This window comes from Notechis scutatus, chromosome 3 (genome assembly GCF_049901735.1).
Source record: "Notechis scutatus isolate UNSWTSFEM ecotype Mainland chromosome 3, rNotScu1.2, whole genome shotgun sequence".
NCBI lineage: Eukaryota > Metazoa > Chordata > Lepidosauria > Squamata > Elapidae > Notechis > Notechis scutatus.
Window position 1 is genome coordinate 87072599 of NC_142011.1, and position 18113 is coordinate 87090711.

Sequence of the window (18113 nt, forward strand, 5' to 3'; positions counted from 1 at the left end):
TATAACTAATTGCCAAGTGTCCACAATCCTGTGACAGTCTTGCAATTTTCCCTGCCAGCTTCCCCAGTAAGTCAATAGAGAAGCCAGCAGGAAAGATTGCAAGCTGCCGCCGCCTATCAAGAGGATTGATTCTCTCTAGTATCTGGGGGCGGAATGAAAGAGGTGCCTGCTGAGCTGAACTCCTTCGATGGGATGGAGAGCTCTATTCCTTCATCCTGGCATTCCCTTCAGTGCACAGAGATGAAAGGCAGCCAAAATCCTAGCAGTAAGCAAAGAGGCAGCATGGTAAGATAAGGATTGTGGGGTACTTCAGGCAGATGGGGAGACCCAGTGCAGGTTGCATGGCTATCTCTTCATTCAGTGGCTGAAAATCTTGGTTGGATTTTGGAGGAGGATTTTCAGCTCCTGAGCATAGAGGTAGGACAGTTAGGTAAGAGTATAGGGTGCCTTGGGAGTAGCAACAGCCTGTGTAGGCCCTATGCAAATGTTTCTCCCTCAGGATCTGAAAATCCTGCTTGGACTTCAGGAGGATTTTCAGCTCTTGAGCAGAGCCTCCAGGGTCTCCCACCCCTCCCGAAGTATCCCTTGCTCCCTTACTAGGGAATCAATCTGCTTAATGACTTGCATCATCACTTAATGACCACAAGCAGGAGTGCTGGGGTTGCATTTGTTGAGCAAAGCAGTCACTTGAGCAATCATGACATCTTGCTTAACTACTGCTTTGTTCAAGGATCAAGATTCTAGTCCCAATTGTGGTAGTTAAGCAAGGACTACCTGTACTTGGAACAGCTTACCTCTTAAAACATCTTTAATATTATTAAGCAACACCATCTGCCTATCCCTATTGGAAAGGACCCAATAGGTAGACAAAAATGACAAATCCAATCTAAACATCTGGCTCACTGTACAACCATCTGTGATACCAATGCTGCACAACCCTGCTGAATCTCAAAACTGCAAAATCAATACCCTTTCTTCCATACATTTCTTGTTTTTATTTCTTTCATGTTCATATTTTAGTCCTGATTGTCAATATTTTTTTAAAACAAATTTTATTAATTTTCAAAGACAATACACAAACAAACAAAACATAAAACGTAAGAACATAGAACATCTTTTAAGAAAGCAAATAAAACATCTTATTTAAGTACAGCATAGTTCCAAATTATCACATTTCCATACAAACACAATTTAATATGCATCTTATGTATTCAGCTTCATATCTTATTACTCTTTTTCCAACTTCTCACTATTTTTCCTTTTACTTCTATTCAATTTTATTCATTAAACTTATACTTTCATCTGTCTTATTTACGATTTCATATGTTCTCATCCAACAATCTTAATTCTCAATAAACAAACATAAATAAACAAAACACGTAACATGAAAACATAAAACTTCTTTTTAGAAAGCGGCTTAACCCCGGGTTACATCTTTTTGTACAGACATAAATCAAATTCATGCTCACCTTATATACTATTTCAATCTTATTTAACATTCTATATTTTCTATATGTCTTCTCCCCTCTTTTCACTCTCTTAATTCTATTTTATTTACTTCATCTCAATTTAAATCATTATACTTGTATCTTTTGTCTGTTCTTTTTCAATTGTCTATTTATCTTTTCTCTTTAATACAAAATTTTTCCTGTAATCAGTGGTTGAAGTATGACGCCTTTCTATCTTACCCCCAATTTTAACACTTAAAATAATACATAGTTTCCATTCTGATTCTGCTTAGTACATTCTAAATAACATTTTAAAATTTAAAAAAAACATAATAAGCTTATAATATAGTAAAAACAATGTTCCATAACAAATTAATTAATTAAACTCTATTATTAAATCTTAGATATTTTACACATAGATATTAGATATTATTAAATCTTAGATATTTTACACATTTCCCTACAATATTCTATTAACACATATAATATACCAGTTTTCTAACTCTATTTCAAATACGAATACTACAATACAATCTTGTGTACTTTTGCAGAATCTCTTTTTAAATTATATTTTACTCTTTGTCTCTAAAAAAAACCTGTTTTTTAACATCTTGTTTTAAGCCTTTATAACTTCTCTGACCTTTTTCCCTTCCTTTCTTGACGAATCTAGCCTTTTTACCCCCCCATCTCTCAATCTCCACCCTTTTAGTCTCCCCTCTCTGTTGTATTCCTTTTCTGTTGCTTTCTGACATTATATCGATTTTTCACCTTATTTTTCCCTTTCTTGGTTGTTTTTTTAGATCTTGAATTCTCCATTTTCTTTCCCCTTTTTCCCTTTTCTTCATCAACTAAAATAGTTTGTCCATTAAAGATGGCTTCTTCTTCTTCATCCCAGCTTTCTGATTTCTGTATTTCCTGATAGGTAGAAATCGCCATTTCTAAGAAGTGAAAAACAGATCCAGAAGAGCCCTTGCCTTCTTGTTCCTCTTCTTTTAGCTTTTTAAATCCCATTTTCAATTCTTCCACAGATAATGCCATTGTAAGATATATATATATTTATTTTTATTTACTTTTTTTAAACAATCCAAGTGTTTTTAGACTTTCAAAAAATAGTTTGCAAAAGTCCCAAAGTCATCAAGCAATCCAAATCAACACAAACTGTTTCATTTAGCACTTTCTTCTTTTAATACTTTCTCTTCCTGGGGTAGAGTTCAGATACACAGTTCCAAAATAATTTTTTAGAACTCTTATTGCAGTTTAATCTCTGATCTTATAAACTCCAAGCAGTCTCCTCCAGCAGAATTTTAATATAAATCATTTACCTCTCCCTTCCCACTTATAGCAAAAAAATATTGATTTTTAAATATCAATGTTCATAAATCTTTAATGTCCCCTTGGCTTTAATTTTCAAAATTAGTTACCTTCTGTTGCCAAAGCGGGTGTTTCCGATTTCCATTGCTATCTCCGTAGGGAAGGAGAGTGAAGAAAAAAAAACTTTCCCTTTTCACTTTCATCTGCAGTTTTTTATGATCTTCTTGGGAAACAATGTATCCTTTAGAGAGCTAGATTTCCAGGGTGTTCAGATGTTACTTATTGTCCCGGTTCAGCCAAAGACTTTCACTTTCTCCACTTCCTCCTGCACAAAACTTGTCTGGCTGAGAGGTTCTTTGTGGCAGCCATTGCTGACCGCCGCTCCACCGCCTTTGGAAAAGGGAGTTTAGCCGGCTGAAGGAGGGGGTTGCAATGCCCCCAGACCCCTGTCTGGATCTCCCGTCTTCAGTTATCCCTACAGGATAACTATAGCCTCCAAATCCAGTTGGATCGGAGGCACTCCAGCAGCGAGCGCGGCAGGGATCGCGCACAAACGCGAATTCCTGCCGCCGCCGAAGCCTGACAAACTGGAACCTGATTGTCAATATTTTTTTTATGATTGATTCAATTTATGAATTTTAATTGGCTGCTATTCTATTTGTTGTAGATTGAACCCTTACAGTTTGAGGGTAGAATAAAACTGTTTCAATTAATTACAATGTTTAAAAAATGTACATCTGCTACAGAGGTAATTGTTTTTCCAGGTACAATTTGAATATAGAATGTCTGAGTTCACCAAAATGAATCATGTTAGACAGTTACTACCTACTAAAAATGGAAAAGTACCATGTACTTATGAATTCAATGTTCAACACAATAGATAAAATGCCATACTTTTTAATGGGGGAGTAATATCCACATTTTCTTAATATTTATTTCCAAGAACATTTAGTGCCACGTACCTGCTCTATTTTAAGTTATTTCCCACTTTACTCCAAAACTAGTCTTGATCCAAAGCCAAACTTCCTGAGACTAATGAGGTCTGTGTGGTAAACACACCTGAAAGCTAAACACACCTGTAAGGTGCAAAGTTCAGGAAAATTGTCTTATATTTGGTGTTGAAAAATCTCCACAAACATGTTACTTATATCTTATTTAAAGCATAAATAAGGCCTTCAGAAAGATTTTAGGTTTACATTTTTTTACCTTCTGGGTAAATTTCTGTTATTTCACTGATGACTGTTGAGGTAATTCCCCGTTAGGAGAATGAGCGCATACAGGGAGACGTATTTGAGAGTAGTGTTGGAATAATACACACAGAGCACACAGATACACTGTACAGTAAATGTAGGTTTTTACTTCCAGAAAGGTTTAAGCAAAGTCCAAAATAAGCAATCCAAAGTCATTCACAGGTAAAATCAATCAGTTTTCATCCAGGGATAATCCAAATATCAAATTCCAGTGTCAGAAACAGTTCAGTATCAGACGTACATTAAATCCAGTAATATCAGTCAATTAGAAGAAATGGAGCAACAGCAATACTTTCCAACAGAAGGAAACAGAGATAGAGTCACACTCTCTTCTGAGATTAAGACTAAACAACCCAGGTTTCTGGCTCCATCTTATGGCTGTTTGAGAAACCACACCCAATTGCATGCTCTTGCATTCCCTTAAAGATATAGTACTAAAATGTTTATCCTGGTTTGTATATTTCTAACCCAAATACCTGTTAGGTGACTTATATTCCTAACATTCTCCCCTTTTGGGTAAGATAATATATATAACCTTACATTCTAAGTCCATAATCTTCACTGCTAACCTTATGCTTTATAGAGCCTTGGGCCTTTGTAAAATGATCTGCTATATTGTTTTTGACATACAGTATTCTAGCTTAATCTTACTTTGCACACATTGTCTCACATTTAAATATCTTAAATCTGTGTGTTTCATTCTTGTCTTAACAGCAATATTTGAAGCCATCTGTATTGCCAATTGATTATCTTCATAAATAACAATAGAATCTTTTACATCAATTCCCATATCAATCAATAATTGTTTATACAAAACTAAATCTGTACATAATAAAGACAAACATGAGAATTCAGCCTCCACTGTTGACAAACTTAGATGTTTCTGTCTAATAGATCTCCATCCAATCAATGCTTTTCCCAATAATACAGCAGTACCCGATGTAGATTTTCGTGTATTTATGTCTGTAGCAAAACTTGCATCAGCATATGCAGTCAAATTCAGTTCATCTTTTGGCTCCGAATACAATGCATAATGCATTGTTTGTTTTAGATATCTTAACACACGTTTAGCAGCTTGCCAGTGCCTTTCGGTGGGCTCAGCATTAAATCTCGCTAATTGATTAACACTGTATGAAATATCTGGCCTTGACCAATTACTGAGATAAGATAAACTACCGATCAAAGACTGATAAATGTTCTTATCAAAAATAGGACTTTGTACATCACTATGGCTAAACTCCTGGCTCATTGGTGTCTTGGCCGGTTTACAAAGTTCCATTTTAAAACTTTTTAGTAATTGGTTAATTTTATCTGCCTGTGAGATTTTGTATCCTCCCCTAGTTCTATCTATCTTTAAACCAAGATATTGTTTGATTTCTCCTAATTGTTTTATCTTAAATTTCTTTTCCAATAGTGAAATTATCTCAGTAGCTTCTTGTTCAGTTTTGGTGATTAATGCTATGTCATCAGTAAATAATAACAATAATGACACTATACCATCACTTTCTCTTTTAAACAAACATGGATCAGCTATGCCAGCCACAAAACCTATCTTAGTTAATTCTTTAACTATACATTGGTTCCACTCACATCCTGATTGCTTCAAACCATAAAGACTCTTTTTCAATTTCCAGCAATCATTATTATCAGTATTATCATTTTTGAGACCTAAAGGTTTCTTTAAATATATAGTGTGTTGCAACGGTGCATGCAGATATGCTGTCTCTACATCCAAATGATTTACAATGTATTTCTCCTTAGCTGCCCACACTAATGCTGCCCTTAATGTAGCAGCCTTCAGACTAGGTGCAAACACCTCATCGTAGTCATTTGCTGTCTGATTGAACCCTTGTGCTACTAACCTGGCTTTATGGGTAACAGTCCCATCCACACCTGTCTTAAGTTTATATATCCATTTACATCCTATGGCATGTTTACCTGGTGGTAACTTAACATTTTCATATACCTCGTCTTTTTAATGATTCCAGTTCCTTATCCATTGCTTTCTGCCAAGCAGCCTGATCCTTAGCAGGATAGTTTTAGTTCACTATAGTTACTTGGAACTGTATTCACTTGGCATACAACACTAGCCTGATATCTATCAGGTGGTCGTGTTACTCGGGTTGAACATCTTGCTAATACAGGGCTTACTGGTGGACTTTCCTGTGCCACCTGCTCTTGTTCTTCTATTTCTTCCTGTGCCTGTTCTACTACTTCCTCCTGTTCTTCCTCTTTAATGGCTATTTGTTGTTTACTGATATCATCTTTAGGGACTATTTGGGTGTCAATAATAATATCATTGCTGGATTCCTGTTCCAATTTATCCCATTCCAACGTGCTCAAGAAATTTAGCATTAGCACTGCAATAAACATGAGCTGTGCCTTGATCCCAGAATCTAAATGATCTATGGTTGGCCTCATAACCCACAAAAAATAATTTCTTAGCTCTATGTTGCCCTTTCAGTCTTACTTGTGAGGGAATATGCACCCATGCTGGAGCTCCAAATGTGTGTAGATAACTTAAATTTGGTTTTCTGTCATGCCAACGAGTGAATGGCAATTCTCCAGTTGTTGTATTAACAACATTGTTTAAAACATGGTTACTACACATTATGGCTTCACCCCACAGTATTTCAGGTAAACCTGAATCAGATAACATAGTGCGAGCCATGGCTTGTAATGTTTGCCCTCTTTGTTCTATAAACGAGTTATGTTGTGGTCTGTAAGGTGCAGAACGTTTATGCTCAACACCAGCCAATTTCAACATAGTTTGGAATCTTTTGTTAACAAACTCAGTCCCATTATCAGTGACTAAAGTAATTACTTTACTTTTCATTTTTCTCTCAGCAAACCTTAGCCAGTTAAAGAAATGTTGGAATGTTTCTGTTTTGTTTTTCATAAGATAGCAGAAACCGTATCGTGAGTCATGGTCCATAATACTCAAAATATAGCAGGCACCTCCTAAACTTGGTTTCTTAGGACCAATTATGTCAGCAAAAACAACCTCTAAAGGTTCTTTGGTCTTAAACCCATTTAGTCTGTTTGCTGGAGTAACCTTACTCTTTTCTTTACAAGCATTACAGTGTAAATACTTGCTACAAGGTTTCAATTTTATTCCCTCTGACAATTCAACTGTTTGAGCATTTTGAAATTAATGTGCCCTCGACGTCTATGTAGTAAATGTATACATTCATCATGTGGCTTAACATTGTTATAAACTGAGTTAGCCATCTTCAACTGATCATCATGTATTACATATAAATCATTTTTTAAAGTAGCAGTAACACTTTTACCCTCTTTCTCTATTATACAGTTATCTCCCCTAAAGGTTACTACATAACCAAGATTAACTAAAGCCCTTACTGATAGCAAAATAAATTTCAGTTTAGGTACATATAACATAGTTAAATGTTCGTTTATACAAGAACAATATGCAGTACCTTCACCTGATGCGTTCATCTTCCATCCATTTGCCAATGATACATGATGTTTACTCGTGGACATCTTTACAAACCTGTTTCTATCTTTAGTAATGCATTGCGATGCTCCACTATCAACAACCCACAAATCATGGTTTACAGTTGAATTGCTAGACATAGCTAAACTAACATTCTTCTTAGCCTTCTGGTGTTTACTAGTATTCTGTTGTTTTCCCTTCTTACAGAATTTAGCTATATGTCCCCTAGCCCCACAAGAAAAACATTTCCTAACAGTATAGGTAGTTGAAGACAAATCCTCTTCTTGTGGTTGTTCCTTCCTCAGTTGGTCCCTATCCAGTCGTCTTCTTGCTTCTTCTAACAATCTTCCAGTTATGTCAGTCAATGTCAGTTTATCCCTGGGCAGGACTTCCAGTGAAGATACATAATCATCATAACTTTCATCCAATGAGGAAAGAATGATGTAAACTTGATGCAGCTCTGAAAATATCAGTTCCTTTTAATGTAGCTCTTGAAATGTTATTTTCGTGAAGTTTAAATGAGCTAACATATCTCCACCTTTTAGAAGACGAGCTCTAAACAGTTTACGTGTAAGATGTATGTGTGCACCTACACTGTCATGAACATAAATCCTCTTCAAATTCTCCCAACACCTAGCAGCAGACTCTTCTCCACGAATATGGACTAGCTGCTGGTCACTCAGTGTTAGTCCAATTATACAAAGAGCTCGTTCGTTGTTCTGTTTAAAGTCAGCAAGCTTCTTGGCATCATCCTCATTAGCTGGGTCCCAAGCATTTACATCCGGTGGGTCTTGAACTACATTCCATAAATCTTCTTTACGCAGAAGTAGACTGCACTTCATAGACCAGGAAACATAGTTTGTTCCATCCAACCGGGTTATCAGTGATAGACATGTTGAAGTGACTTGTGCCATCTTTACCAGGATAGTAAACCACAATTAAACAGTAAACAGCTGTCTGTATACAGTACTGTGCATTCACACTAACTCTCAGTTATCTGAGCGTGGTATGGCCTGGGCCCATAACCAATGTTGAGGTAATTCCCAGTTAGGAGAATGAGCGCATACAGGGAGACGTATTTGAGAGTAGTGTTGGAATAATACACACAGAGCACACAGATACACTGTACAGTAAATGTAGGTTTTTACTTCCAGAAAGGTTTAAGCAAAGTCGAAAATAAGCAATCCAAAGTCATTCACAGGTAAAATCAATCAGTTTTCATCCAGGGATAATCCAAATATCAAATTCCAGTGTCAGAAACAGTTCAGTATCAGACTTACATTAAATCCAGTAATATCAGTCAATTAGTAGAAATGGAGCAACAGCAATACTTTCCAACAGAAGGAAACAGAGATAGAGTCACACTTTCTTCTAAGATTAAGACTAAACAACCCAGGTTTCTGGCTCCATCTTATGGCTGTTTGAGAAACCACACCCAATTGCATGCTCTTGCATTCCCTTAAAGATATAGTACTAAAATGTTTATCCTGGTTTATATATTTCTAACCCAAATACCTGTTAGGTGACTTATATTCCTAACATTGACACCGTTTCCAAAGCAATGTTTATTGTAATTTTATTAAAATTCTCTCTAGATATGCTTAGATATTTTTGTACTACCGTGTTTCTCCAACAATATGCCCCCTCCCAATAGGAAGAGCCAGCATGTTTTCTAGGCATAACATGAAATTAAGCCCCTCCCCCCAAATTTAGGCCTATTTTAAAACATGTGAAATTGGGGGGGAAGGCAGGGGGGAAACTTGCCATTAGGAGCGCCCCGCAGGCAGCTACTATGCCTCACCATCAGCCGCTAACAACCGATCATGGCGGAGCACAGAGGGCTCCCTACCCCCACCAAGCGCCTTTGCTGCAGACCCGGGTCAGCAGGCGGGAGGCGTCGCAATGGGTTTCCGCCAGCAGCGGTTCAGCCGCTTCTCAGGCCTCCGTAGCTTCCACAGTTCCCACCAGTGCTGGCGCTTCTCTCGCCAGCGCTGTCTCCAACAACAGCATCTTAGTCGCTCCCGCTTTTCCCCCATCCCTGTAACAACAGGAAAAAAACATTTTGAGGTACTTGGGAGTGCCACGTGATTGCGTTTTGGTTTAATCCCGGCTGGGTGGGTGTGAGAAGAGCCGAGCGAGCGTCTCTGCTACTGCTATCCTTGGTGCTCCAGCCTCAGGCTCTGCAAGTTTCCCCAAGTCCTGGTGCACAGCCTGTTCCTGCATTCCAAGCGCGCTCAGGCTGAGCTGCAGCTGTTCCTCTCTCGCCAGTGCCGTCTCCAACAACAGCGGCAGCAGCAGCGACAGGAACTGTGGAAGTTACGGAGGCGGCTCCCCTACCCGAGAAGTGGCTGAAACGTTTCCACGTTTCAATTGTTTTAGTTGCATCATAATTCTAAGTATTTCAGATCTTTTGCAGAATTTTTTTTTCCAGAAATGATGGGAAAAGAGTAGTTTTCTCTCCAAATCTTTTTATCCACATTCAAAATTATTTGTTATAGGAGCTGGGATACAAGGTAGCTTTTTGTCCTTGGTCTTCTTTGGGTTTTCTCACTGTTATCATTTTGCAGGTGAACCAGGAAATAAATCAAAACCAACTGTGCTCTTTTACTTGAGATCTCAGCAGGTACACGTCAGAATTCAACATTTAAAAAAAAACATTAAAAAAGAAACCTAATATAAATACAGGTTCATTTACATCCAGGATCTTTGGAAGGTTGTGTATAGCCACTGGGGAAAACAATTTTCCTAAAATATTGGTAATGTTATGCACACTGGAGATGGAAAGATTAGCCTGCCAATATGGGTCCTCATTTTACCAATCTCGGAAGGAAGGCTAAGTCAACCTTGACCTGGTGAGAATCGAACTGATGGCAATCAGAATAAGCCTGCAATATACTGCATTCCAACCACAGCTCTTTAATGACAGAAATGGTGTCTTAAATATTGTAAGCCGAGGTCACATTTTGGTTTTTAAAATCCAAATATGAAAAACTGCCCAAGTTTTTGTACTCAATAAAAGCCTTGGAGACAACAATCTTTGCAATCCAACTCTAGATTTACAGCATCTTCTGTATGTTACTGAAAACATGATAACTGTTTATATGAGTTCTTGAGTACAGAAATGAGTCTTATTAGAAATGAATGCTTAATGTGCACTTTCTAAGATATTTTCCTTGAAATGCTTAAATGTGGAAATGACTTGCTTTCTAATCAAACATGCTTTTAATCATACTCCACTTATCAATATAATATGTAGAATGTGACAGTACAGTGAAATATCATGTGTGTGTGTGTGTGTGTGTGTGTGTGTTAAGTTTTTGCAGGTACTTACATGTATGGTATTCAGCTTTGTTCGGATATTTTCCCACATCATTGTAGTTGTGCTTTTAAAGTTGTAGCAACGTTTCGGCAGAATCTCATCTGCCATCATCAGGCTTCTGTATTGTGTTCGTCTGTGAGTCAGACTATCACAGCCATTTCAGTTTTAAATTTGGGGCTAGCCTACTGCTGTGCCAGAATGGTTTTTTCTTAATCCTGATTGGTTGGGAGTCTTGGTCTGTGTTTATTGGTTTTGGAATTTGCTGTGTTCTGCTTGATTGGTGTTTCTAATATCTTCTGTCTGTTTTGTGGCTTTTTTTTGTCTTGGTTGGCTGGCAACATTGTGTTCCTGTATTGGAGGCTTTTAGTGCAGCTTGGCTCCAAGTAAACAGACGGCTATCATTTATTAGGAAGCTAGGTTTCATCTGGGTGCCTGGTTGGGGTGTGTTTGAGCTGGAGGTATCAGGGGGGATCTGTTTGTGCCCAGGTGTTTGCCTGGCTTGTGGTGTGGAGATTTTTTTGTTTGTGAGTGCAGGCTTCCAAATGATTGACAGTCTGGTGGAATCATCTCTTCTATTCATGCTTTCAGGTCTTTTTTCAATCTCTATGGCTTCTCTGATAATTCTGTGGCTGGGGTTTTCTATAGTGGCAACGGTTTTGGTGCCATTGAAGTCGATGCTATGACCTGTTGCTTTCATGTGTTGGACTAGTGAGGAAGTGTGTTCCAGCTTTTTTACTGCATTTTTGTGTTCATCCAAGCGGGTATTCCAATACAGGAACACAAAGTTGCCAGCCAACCAAAACAAAAAAAAAGCCAAAAAACAGACAGAAGATATTAGAAACACCAATCAAGCAGAACACAGCAAACTCTAAGACCAATAAACACAGACCAAGATTCCCAACCAACCAGGATTAAGAAAAAACCATTCTGGCACAGCAGTAGGCTAGCCCCAAATTTAAAACTGAAACGGCTGTGAAAGTCTGACTCAGAGACGAACACAATACAGAAGCCTGTTGATGGCAGATGAGATTCTGCTGAAACGTTGCTACAACTTTAAAAGCACAACTATAACGATGTGGGAAAATACCCGAACAAACCTGAAAACCATACATGTAAGTACCCGCGAAAACTTAAGAATATATATATATATATATATATACACACACACACAATATTTCAAATATTTCATGTATATTTTGTATATAAATATTTCTATATAAAAAGCTTTATTTCTAGTATTTCTATGTAAAAAGCTTTAACCTTCAACTTGTGTCTTTTAATTACATTCAATTTTTATTGCAGCACAACTGAAATGTGTGGCATGAGGCATCTTAATTTATTTCACTGTACCATTTATTACTGTAAATAAAATATTTTAAAAATGGGATCCTCATAAGAAAAAAATTGGTTATCTTGTTCCCATGCCAATAAGTAACTTATTCATTCCAAAGATGCTACGGAATACCAAGTTCTCTTCATCTATCGAACTTGCATTTAGCTGATTAAATAGAGTAATTGGAGAAGTCACCATTTTAATAGGGAAAAAATACAAGAAACAGCTGCATTCTTCTTCTTTATTCTACTTAACCAATGCCTTGTGTCCACATGCAACTTATTGCTTTAGACCAGGGGTCTCCAACCTTGGCAACATTAAGCCTGGCGGACTTCAACTCCCAGAATTCCCCAGCCAACTTTGTTAGCTGGGGAATTCTGGGAGTTGAAGTCCGCCAGGCTTAATGTTGCCAAGGTTGGAGACCCCTGCTTTAGACATTATTGAATGTACTTCAGACAAGATCAGTCTGGACAAACGTAAACAGCAAGACTTTAAAACGCCAGTGAAGTGCAAACTCATTTTATACATTTATCATAAACAACATAAAAATATACCCCAGCTGGTAGGTAGATCATGTTAATGTTCATAAGTACTTCATCAGTATTGCCCAATATCATAGGCCATTGTCATTGTGATGGGTGGCAATCCAATCAATGTAGCTGCGGTATTTCAGTTTAGCCCAGGAAAATAAGTGCCAACTTCAGTCCTGTAATTATTTTCAATAGTATGTTTATTATACTTTGTGCTGTGATTCAATAAAGCTTCTCTATTTGGCTTTTTATTGCACTCTACATCTCCTGGAATTTGTAAATCAGCATTACATCTCATAATGTTTTTTTTTTTTAAAAATGCTTTATAAATGAAAATATGTAAGCACCAATGCATAAAGTACAATATAGATATGTCCGTGATTTTTGTCACTAAGTTCCTGAATACAATCAGTTACAAATGTCATCTAAAGAGCAGCAATTTTTTTTAATAAAGAGGTAAAACCTACTCCATTATTCATATGTATTCTATGTTTGTAATAAAAATATCTAATTTTAAACTGTTACAATTCCATGCTTATTTAGGAATCCACTCAAACTAATTAGAAGGTCAGAGCTCTTCAGGTGCATCTTCTCGTGTATATTTCTAGTTAAACAGCCTCTTTGGGAGGCCCTGATGCCTCTCAAGTCAGTTTTCTTGCTGAGAATCTGCTGTTTCAAAAGCAATTTGTGAGCACAAATAAAAATATACAGGATCTAAGTCCCTATGTTTTTCCTGCTCTGATGGAGCTATGTGTGAGTTCGTTGGGAGAAGGGAAAACATGCACTTTTCCAATGTGGATCTGGCCTCTTGAATTTTCTCAAAGATAACTAAAAAAGCCAAGACATGGAAGCCACAAGGGGGTCTAATCTAATGAGATCTGTTGAGTAAGAGAAAGGAAAATACAATATTAGATGATCAACAGCATACATTGCTAAAGTTTACAAACTTTTGCATTTAAACTTCAGTAATGTAAGGCCACATAAAAAAAAGAGTTACAAGTTCACAGGCTGGATTTGTACTTTTTATTACTGGACTAAAAAAAAAAACCGGTCCATTTGTACACTGAGACAAGTTGTTCTTTATTAGATAAAATCAGCATGTTTGTTAAACAAAAAACCAAAAACCAATATTAGCTATTTTTACAAAAAGTACTTCACCAATCACAACTTATATTGATGACAGTATATTTTGCTGCTACTGTATATTCTGGGACTCTAAATAGAACATCAATGGGATTAATTTTAATAGGGATTTCATTTCAGCAAATCAATGAGATTCCATACGTTAGCAATAAGTATGATTTTGACATTCCATCTCATCCTCCTCAAAATTGCATGAGATTAATACTTCAACTTCCCATGAGGTGGGATAGGAGGACCAAGCTATTACTGGAATACATAGCATGGTACTATGTCTAGATATTAAGCATGGAGTATAGGAAGTTAACATGGGTCATTGAAATAGAAGTAGGAAAAGTTAAAGCCTTCTCTGTTATCAAAGGCAGAGGAAGAGGAGGAGGAGATTGGACATAGTGATCCTTTGGGAGCTGCATGCAGTGAAATTTCATTTTAATGTATGCCAATTGGTGCACATTCAAAGTGACAATAAAGTTATTCAAGTTCTAAGGAGGAGGAGGAGATATTTAATCAATTTATAAGGCTGTCAACTTGCCAAGGAACAGCTAAAAAGACATGGTTAACTGTAGTCAACAATAACAACATACAATCTGGCTGTTATCCCACACCATACCATCTCCCAAAGTGGACACATCTAACATCCCAGCCTGAAAGCCAGTATTTTAATGCCTTGTGAAAAGCTAGCAGAATCAGGACCAACTGAATCTCAGGGAAGATCATTCGAGAGCCAGGCATTGCCATGGAAGTGGTATTCTTCCTGGGTCCAGCCAAATGATTTACAGCAGTGGTCCCCAACCTTTTTTGTACCACGGCCCGGTACCGGCATCACAAAATAATCCACGGACCGGTACCGGCATCAGCACGCACGACCAAGGCAAGGCGAGCCAAGTTACTGGCCAGCCAGCCGTCCCCCGCTTCTCCCTGCCACCTTCAACTCCTCCTTTGTACCTTCTCGTGGTCAATGGGCTTTTCGGGCTCTTTCTTAATCTCCTCCTGAGTAACGCGAGACTCCACCGCCATCGGGATGGCTCTTCGTTCGAAGCCGCCCCCCCTTTGACAAAACTAAGGCGCGAGGATTCCTTCAGCACCCAAACGCCGCTTTCCAACCGACGACCGACAAGCTCACCCGGAAGTACTTTCTCAAGCGCCGTTGAAACAAGATGGCGGCGCCCAAGCAAAGTAGGCGGCCCGGTACAAAATGATCCACGGACTGGTACCGGTCCGGGGCCCGGTGGTTGGGGACCCCTGATTTACAGGAGAGAGGGCATGGAATGGAACAATACAACTAGAGACAGGCAGTCCTACAAATAATCAGTTCATACAGGAATTAATAGATAACCACCACCTTCACTTCAACTGCACTTCTGTTGATGTTAAATGCAAGTTCAAATCCTTTCTTGCAATATGGATAGGGAGGGACAGGATGCATGTGTAAATTATGTGTGGGCAGAGAAATCCTAGCCATAACTGACATGTCAACTTTTGAAATAGAATCCATTGTAGTTATTTTTGCATGTTTATTTGCTAACACATTGTCTTTATATTGCACAGAAATGTTGGACAATAGCATCAGAATGAATACATGAATTTTATGCAGTTTTGATCAGAAGGCTATATGCATAGTAACCCTAACATAATTTAAGGAAACCTGTGAAAATATCCTGTTCCTTTCTTTTCTCAGAAACTTATTTTGTTCTCTGTAGAGTTTCAGAAGTCGCTTTTGAATCTAACAAAGAAACTTTCCTTCACTTACCTTCCTCAAATTGACATCTGAGAACCAAGTATAATTTCGGACAAATTCTCCCATCCAATCCCACATTGTTCAGGGTAGCCTTATGTTTCTCCAAAGCAGCTTTTTAGAGTACACAAATGATTTCAGAGGGAAAAAGGTATTCAAAATTTTCCCTTTCAAAAATTTCCTTAAGTTATGCTAAGATATTCAGATGAGTGTCTTCCTTAAAATAGTCTATGAACTCCATGACAGTTTACAAAGAAGAAACTAACCAACATAAACTACCCAATCATGTTGCCTTTTTCAGTTTTCCATAACAAAATTATCCTTGCTAAAATAATAAAACGAATTAGTATATTCATGTCTAATCTTTACTTCAAAATAACATACAGGATTGACGTATAAAACCTGTGTTACTGTACTGTACTTAATCATGGTTAATTTTGTAAAATAGTAGATTAGTTCTGATATTAATCCTACCAGTAACACTGTAATATTATCAGTGTTTTCAGTGTTAAAGTCTTCTGAAATGAGTAGGAGTTGTTGAAAAGACTATACATGCTACAACTTGTAATATGCATGCTAAGCAGTAAATTATATTGGGCTTTGTGAGATTTATTTTAGAGTAAAGATAATTATATTGCCTAACTCATTCAGTAGTCCAATGGAGCACAAATTTTTAATACTGCCTTCTATTGCATTCTTAGATTAACAATTGTTTGTTAACAATAAGATTTTTTTATATAATCAAATAGTATTATCCTGAATCTTTACATAAGCCAATTGATTTCCCGTTGTAATTAGTCTCTCAAAATAGCTGAGGAATTATGCTCCTACTAACGTAAGTCCGTTTTCATATTTCACCACAAATAAACACATTTGTTTTTCCTCCCTAAAAAAGGCACAAGTTACTATATCAATTTGTAAGATAATGATGGCACTTTACAAATTATTTCAAAAAGCCAACAACCTCAGCTATTAATGCCTTTTTAGGACAGATATATTTTCTCTAGATAAGAGCTCCGATGTACTCTAGGGTGAACATAGGATCAGTCATTAAAACTTTAATTCAAGTCACACTTTAAATAAATTGCTTGATAATTTTTCAACATTTGATTTATAGTTACTAGCATGCATTATAGAGAGGCCACTGGGTACTAATATATTATTTTGTGCATTCTCTCATTCAAGACAGGAAAGCTAATTTTTCAAAGCTTAAGAAACCAAATTCTCATCAAGCTACTTGAAGGTTTGGCTGTGTTTTTTCTTGAACTATATCAAACACCTACTTACTCTCGGGTTACATAGGAAATTAATATGTTGTTGTGATACCCTTTTTTCCAGTTTAATCATGCTCCATCTTATCCTCTGTATTAAAGTCAGAAAGTACAATTAGCACAAACTGTCTTCCATAGGTCAGGGAGAGTATATGAAATTATGTCAGTGGTTAAATGTACTACTGAGTGATTGGCTCTTGTCCATCTGAATCTCTAATATTGTTACTACTTGACACTGCAAAAGTGCACTAAACTGTATTGTAAAACTCTCTAAGGTCCAACTATATAGTTTAAAATTAGGGCAAGAAGGTGGTCTTATGGAGCACATTGCTTATAAATACAGATAATGCTACAAAATACTCCATACTTGATAGCACCAGTTGCTTCAGGGTATACTGATCAGTAATTTAAACTGATGTTTAGAAAAAGAATTAATTAAAGGTGGCTTTGTTTAATTAACTTGAACTCTGTTAAACAGTTTACTGTTTGCTATAATGTTCGAAAATGAATTTTAAATTTCAAAACATTCTCAAATCTCAAACAATTGCAGAATATATTACGATAGTGTGAAACCATATGCTTTAATAATAAAGTTTATTAAATTTGATGAGATTAAATTAATTACTGTATTTATAACTATGAATTGTAAATAAACCTTTTTTTCTAAAGCTTTTCCTCCATTTTTTTCTCATTTTAAGATAAAATGTTAATACTAATATTTTATGTTTAAAATCTCAGAGTTGAATACGTGAACTGCCACCATTCATACACTAACACACGGAATTTCAACTGAGTGTTGCTGAAAGTTCTGTAACTCTTGTTGATGAAATATGGAGATTTCCCTTCTCACCAGCCACCTAATCAACAACAAAATATGGTTCCTGAGTGTAAATCTGATATGTCAGATTTGATTTACTGTGTTTGACATGTTTTGAAATATCTGAGGAGTTTAAAATGGGATGTGCAAATCAACATTTGCTATTACAGTCATCAACCTATGAATAAGCTTTTGCTAAACAGTACCTCTGTGCTTGTATAATATTCTAGAATATCAAGAACATAATGACGTTGCATTGATGGGGAAAATAAGCAGTTCTCTGCAATCTCCCAATATGCCAATAAACAAGTCAGCAGTAAATTAGGATATATGCTATTCAAAACAAAATATGTGTTAGATGAGTAAGTGGTAAATATCATTAAAAATATGTTGGATGACGATTTGATTAAGTTCAATTTAATATATTACAATATAAGATAAACTTGAGTCCATAATAATAGAGAGCATATGTGAAGTTAATGTAAACCATAGATTTCCAATT